Below are 6,088 nucleotides of genomic sequence, written 5' to 3'. Positions count from 1 at the left end.
TGACTGGAGGAGGGAGAGGAGGTGGGAGATGGTAGAGCTGAAGGATGGTCAGCGATAGGAGAGGGAGGGCAGGCTGCAATGTCACTCACGCCTGACGTTGATGGCGTAGGTTCTGGTTCCTTGCTGGATTCAATTCTATCTACCCTCTTGAAAAAACGATCTAGTGATTATCTGGGTAGTAGCTCTTTTCTTCTCATCATAGATGACATGGTAGCACTGGATTGCATTCTGCACGGCTGCTGCTACCTTCGCGTACCGTTCTGTTTGCGGTACACATTCTAAGTCCTGTGCCTTAAAAACCAGCAGTGCCTCCTCAGATAAAGAAAATCCCCTTGCCATTTCCTGTGTTGGGAATCGCTTCAGTTCCTCGGTTACTTCTTCTTCCTCTTGTCTCTCTTTGTCGTTTCTCTGGGCCTCCAATTCCATCAGGTCTTCATTAGTAAGCTCCTCATGTTACACAGCAAGGAGTTCAGTGAAGTCGTCCTCTTGCAGATCTAGCTTGAAATAAAGATACTGTACTACTGAACCCTATACAGTACTGTACAGGAAAGTACACAAAAGCACAACCCGTCGTAGAAGATGCACACACGTGACAATGTACACCAAACACGTAAACTAACTTACGTGATTGGACATGTGAATGCAAGTTCGCAACTTGAAGGTTCGTATGTAGGAGACTTACCGTACAAGTAATACATGCATCGTGTATTCATTTCCTGTCGATGCTGCAACAAATTACCGCAAATTTTAGTGGCTTAAGACAACACATCTCTATCATCTTCCAGTTCTGCAGGTCAGAAGTTCAAAATGAGTCTTAAGGGTTAAATCAATGTATTGGGATAACTGTGTTCCTTCTGGAGCTGTAGGGGAGAATCCTTTCCCCTGCATTTCCCAGCTTCTAGAAGCCACCTGCATTCATTGGCTCCTGGCCCCTTCCCCCATCTTCAAAGTGTATCACTTCAACCTGTGCTTCCATCGTCATATCTCCTCTCTGCCTCTTACCCTCTGCCTCCCTCTTATAAGGACCCTTGTGATTACATTGTGCTCATCCTGATTAAGGAGGATAATCGCCCCATCTCAAGAGCCTTAACTTAATCATATCTGCAAAGTCACTTTTGCCGTTAAGGTCACCACTCACAGCTTCCAAGGATTAGGAAATGAACATTTTGAGGATCATTGTTCTACCTAAGACACATAAGAAAAAAAATAAATAAATAGTAAAAATAAAAAGTAAAATACCCCCCCAGATAATTTTAACTGTTCCTATTATTATTTCATCTGCTTGTTTGCTACCGAACTCTAAATAACATGCTTATATATTTCTATTTTTTGATTTATCAACTTTAAAAATGTCTATTGACTCCCTGAATTCAACACTCTCACCTCCCTTCTCTTGCCTCTCGACACTCCCTCACCCCTCCAATTTAGTTATACATTAACTGACTTTGACTTTATTTATTTAAAAAATTTATTTGTTTTTGGTTGCATTGGGTCTTCGCTGCTGCGCGGTGTGTGGGCTTCTCACTGCAGTGGCTTCTCTTGTTGTGGAGCACGGGCTCTAGGTGCTCGGCCTTAAGTAGTTGTGGCTCACAGGCTTACTTGCTCCGCGGCATATGGGATCTTCCCGGACCGGGGCACGAACCCGTGTCCCCTGCATCGGCAGGCAGACTCTCAACCACTGCGCCACCAGGGAAGTCCCGATTTTTATATTTTTAATTGAAGAGTTAAAAATATTTATGTAGTCAATTTATCAATCTTTTCTTTTATGGCTTCTGAATTTTGAGTTTTCCTTAGGAAAAACATCTTCCCTGCTCTAAAGTTTTAATAGAATTTACCCATGTTTTCTTTTATATTTTTATTTTTTTCTTGTAAATATTTGATCCATTGGGAATTTAGTCTGGTGTACAGTGTGAGCTTTTTGTACAACTTTTCCCTTTCCAAATCTCTTCTTAGTTGTCTGAATACCATTTACTGATATGAGATTTACCTTTATCACATACTGAATTCCCATATATATTTTGGTTAATGTCTGGACTTCCCATTCTGTTGTGTTTATTCATTCATGTCTCAATAGCAAACTATTTTAATTTTTGTGATTTCAATAATACGTTGCAATATTTAGTAGGACAATTCAATGTTCATTTTTTCTTTTTAATTTCAAAAATGTCCTGGCTCTTGCTTTTCTTTTTGGCCACACCAAGCAACTTGCGGGATGTGGGAGCTTAATTCCCCTGGCTCTTGCTTTCTTATTTACATATATACAGTTGAGAATCTGCTTCTCCCAGAGATCTAATATACATAAACAGATGTTTTCATTTTTACTCACTACATTCTCTTTCTTTAGGACTTAGACATTTTAATGTACTCCTTCCCTTTGATGATAAGGTTTCATCACAGACCCAAACTTACACACCTCTCTTTTTTCCCTATGATGAGTGTATCCTAAGAGACTCCTTGGACTCTAACATGACCCACTTCTGCCAGGGACCCTGCATCCTCCAATCCGAATTCTATGATTGTCTCAGTTCAGGCTTGAGCTGGACCTTGATGACATAGTCATTCACGCTTTCAGTATTTGTTAGCACCTTCTCAAATATCCAGGAATAGTATGAATTAAATAAGAAATGAATAGCCCTAAAAGAAGAAGATTATGAAACTTTTCAGAAGGAAATATTCCAGTAATTAAAACTCTGTGACACTAGTGAAGACTAATGGAATAAAATATGAGACCTAGAAAAAGACCAACTATATAGGAGAACTTGGTTTATGGTATGATGACATTTCAAATCAGATGAGGAAATATATTCAAAAATGGTAGTATTGGGATACAGGCTGAGCCATTTCAACAAAGTCCCAGAAATACAGTTGCCACTCCATGTGTGGTCTGCACACTGTGGTCCATGATGAGGTAGGTTCTGAAACTGTGTAAGCATTTAGAAACTTTCATAGAAATTTGACCTTGCTGTCACCTGCAAGTGCATGACGGTCTCACTCAACAGAGTGCATTGCAGTATGGATGTTGAGAACACAGGTGTGGTGAAGGTCATGTGACATCTTCGGCGTACTAGTCACGGGCAGTAGGACCCTGTTACAGCGTGTGATATTTTAATTTCAGTTTGAGAAAATGTCATGATTTAAAAACTTTTCAAAACATTAGTAATTATTGATAGTTATAATACTATTTTAAAAATTCATAATTATTTTATTTCTTAACCCAGCCTGTGTGTGTGTGTGTGTGTGTGTGTGTTAAAAGGAACTTTCTTGAGTGTTCGGGGTTCAGATGAGGTCCATGAGGATATCATCCTCCATGACGCTGGGCTGCAGGCCTGGCTGGGGGACTGGGCCCCAGGGAACCCTGCTGAGCAGCCTCTGACCTGGCAGTGGAGCCCTGGGGGGAGGCTGCGCAGGCCAGGACTGGACGGGCGGCTGGTGCGGTGGGGACAGCAGTGCAGGGGCCCCTGGTGGCCGGAGGTGGTGGAGAGAGGCCTGAGGCGGGGGGACCCCAGTCTAGGGCGGTGGCGGGTTGAAGAGGAGGCTCCGCAGTTGGGGGTCGGTCCCGGGGTTCTGGGGCCGATGGGTGGGTCCAGGAGGGGGTGAGCGGGGGGCTGCTCCAGGAGGGCCTTGTGGGGCGCCTGGGCAGTCCCCTGAGGCTGGGGCTGCAGCGGCCAGAGCTGCTGCTCTAGCTTCTGCTGCTGGAGTTGCTTGTGGTTGGTGATGACCTCCCGGATGCCGCTGACAAAGTGTCTCTGGTCTTAGGGGATGAGGCCCGTGAAGACCTTCCTGAATGAGTACGGCAGCATGAGCACACGCACCTTGCAGGGGGCCGCGTGGGGAAGCGCACACAGCCAGCGAAGCCGTTGCCCAGGATGTGGTAGAGACCTCGGAGGGAGACCAGGTCCTTGTTGGTGAAGTGGAAATGGACCATCCCTGAGTCCCACAAAGGGCGCAGGGTGCTCAGCAGCTGCTGGGGGATGGGCTTCATGATCAGCGCTGTCCTCTTTTCAGCTTCTCGCCATGACTCAGGTAGACCTGAGAAGGCAGTGACCGACTCAGCTTGGTGTTGGCATCACAGAGGCAGGTTTGGGCTTCTCCTGCCACTCGGGGACCCCGCTCCAGGCCAGGAGTATGTTGGAGACTGACTGCTGCCCGCCGAGGGCCAGGGTCCCGAGCTGGGCCGGAGAACCGTGCCCGCCCTGAACAGTGCCCCGGGCTGCCCAGTTGGGGGGCCAGGACCGGGCCAGGGGCCACAGTGGAGACCAGGCTGGGCTGGGAAGGGGGGAGGCCCGGGCCTGGCTGTAGGGGGGGACCCACTCCTAGAGAGGCTTGCTGAAGAGGGTTGATGGGCGCCGCGAGGGCCCAGCCCAGCCTTCGGGTTCTTGGCGGCCTCCACGGCGCTCTGGGCAGCCACCTGGGCTGCACTCAGGGGACCTGGTACTGCGGGGGGACAGAGGGCAGAGGCTGCTGGGGGGCTGCCAAGAGCGGGGCGCCCGAGGGAGGATCTAGAGGCAGGGGCACGGGCGGCTTTGGCTGGAGGGGGCCTGGGTTCGAGCCACCCCCGACGGGCAGCACAAGCCCCCGCTCCAGCACCATGTGCCTCGGGTCCTGGCTCAGGTCTGTTGGTGGCTGCAGTGGCTCCAGCCTGGTGGGAGGAGCCGCCTTCTCGAACAGAAGCTGCAGGGCAGGCAGCTTCCAGGGCAGCACGATGGAGAAGTAGATTCCTCACTCCCCAGCCTTCTGCACGAGGGTCTCCGTCGTGCACCTGGAGTATGTGTTGCCCTCGACAGCAGGCAGCAGGTAGGGGGGCGAGTTACAGTAAGGAGGCAGAGTCGGTGTGTCTGGCCAGTCTGCTCGGTCATCTTCTTGAAGTCATCGAACAGCTGCAGAGCCCTGCTGACTGACGCCTTCAGCGATGAGGCTGCAGCTCTGGCCCCGCCCACACCCACCCCGCCATGAACTTCATGCCATCGAGCCAGATGACAAACCCATAGGCGCTGCTGGTGGGAGCGTGATATTGTACTTAGGACTCGGGAGCGCAGTCCACTCTGTTGAACACCACGAGGCTGTACTGGGTCCCCGCATAGTCTCCCCCGAAGTCCGTCTCGGCAGCAGGACCACCATTAAAATACTTGATGGCCAGGAGCAGGTAGTGCTTGCGGAGGTTGGCTGTGCCCTCAATCGCAAACACCACGTCAGCTACGAGGCCCCCGGCCCAGCCGCCAAGCCAGTTTGAAATTCATAGTTTAACATTATTAGCCCAATGAAATACATTGTTGTTGTTTTTTTTTGCGGTACGCGGGCCTCTCACTGTTGTGGCCTCTCCTGTTGCAGAGCACAGGCTCCAGACGCGCAGGCTCAGCGGCCATGGCTCACGGGCCCAGCCGCTCCGCGGCATGTGGGATCTTCCCGGACCGGGGCACGAACCCGTGTCCCCTGCATCGGCAGGCGGACTCTCAGCCACTGTGCCACCAGGGAAGCCCAGAAAAACATTTTTTTATGGTTTATGTTTTTTGTGTCCTAAAACAACATTGCCTACCTCAAGGTTTTAAAGATTGTCGACTTAGGTTCTTTCCTAAAAGCTTTGCAATTTTTTGTTTTTTCATTTAGATTTATGATACACTTCTAATTTTTGTGATGTGTAAGGTAAGGATTAATGTTCAGTTTTTAAAAATTCAGATATCCTGTCATCCATCACTATTTGTAGAAAAGACTTTCCCTTCTCTGTTGAATTACCTTGGCATGTTTGTGGAAAATAAACTTACTGTAGATAAGTGTTTCTACTTCTGGAGTCACTTTCCTGTTCCAGTCATCTTTACGTGGATTCTTTTACCAAAACCACGTTGTCTTAATTATTGTAGCTTTATAGTAAATCATGAAATCAGATCGTTTTCTCCACCTTCACTCTTTTTAAAAATGACTTTTGCTGTTCTAGGTCCATAGGAATTTCCATTACAAATTTTACAATTAGCTTGTCAGTTTCACCCAAAGTGTCTGCAGGAATTTTGATCACAATTGCATTGAATCTATAAATCAACATGGGCAGAATTAATAATATTGAGTTTTCCAATCCAAAAACATTATATTACACCAT

The 6,088-nt window shown here is 47.9% G+C and overlaps 1 pseudogene; it reads right to left on the bottom strand.

Annotated features, from left to right (window-relative positions):
- Positions 1-3,276: 3,276 nt before the first annotated feature.
- Positions 3,277-5,221, bottom strand: LOC132427724 (mediator of RNA polymerase II transcription subunit 25-like; annotated as a pseudogene).
- Positions 5,222-6,088: the final 867 nt, after the last annotated feature.

Source organism: Delphinus delphis, chromosome 6 (genome assembly GCF_949987515.2).
Source record: "Delphinus delphis chromosome 6, mDelDel1.2, whole genome shotgun sequence".
In the NCBI taxonomy this organism is placed as follows: domain Eukaryota; kingdom Metazoa; phylum Chordata; class Mammalia; order Artiodactyla; family Delphinidae; genus Delphinus; species Delphinus delphis.
Note: the sequence above shows the minus strand (reverse complement) of the source record. Positions and strands in the feature narration are given on the sequence as shown.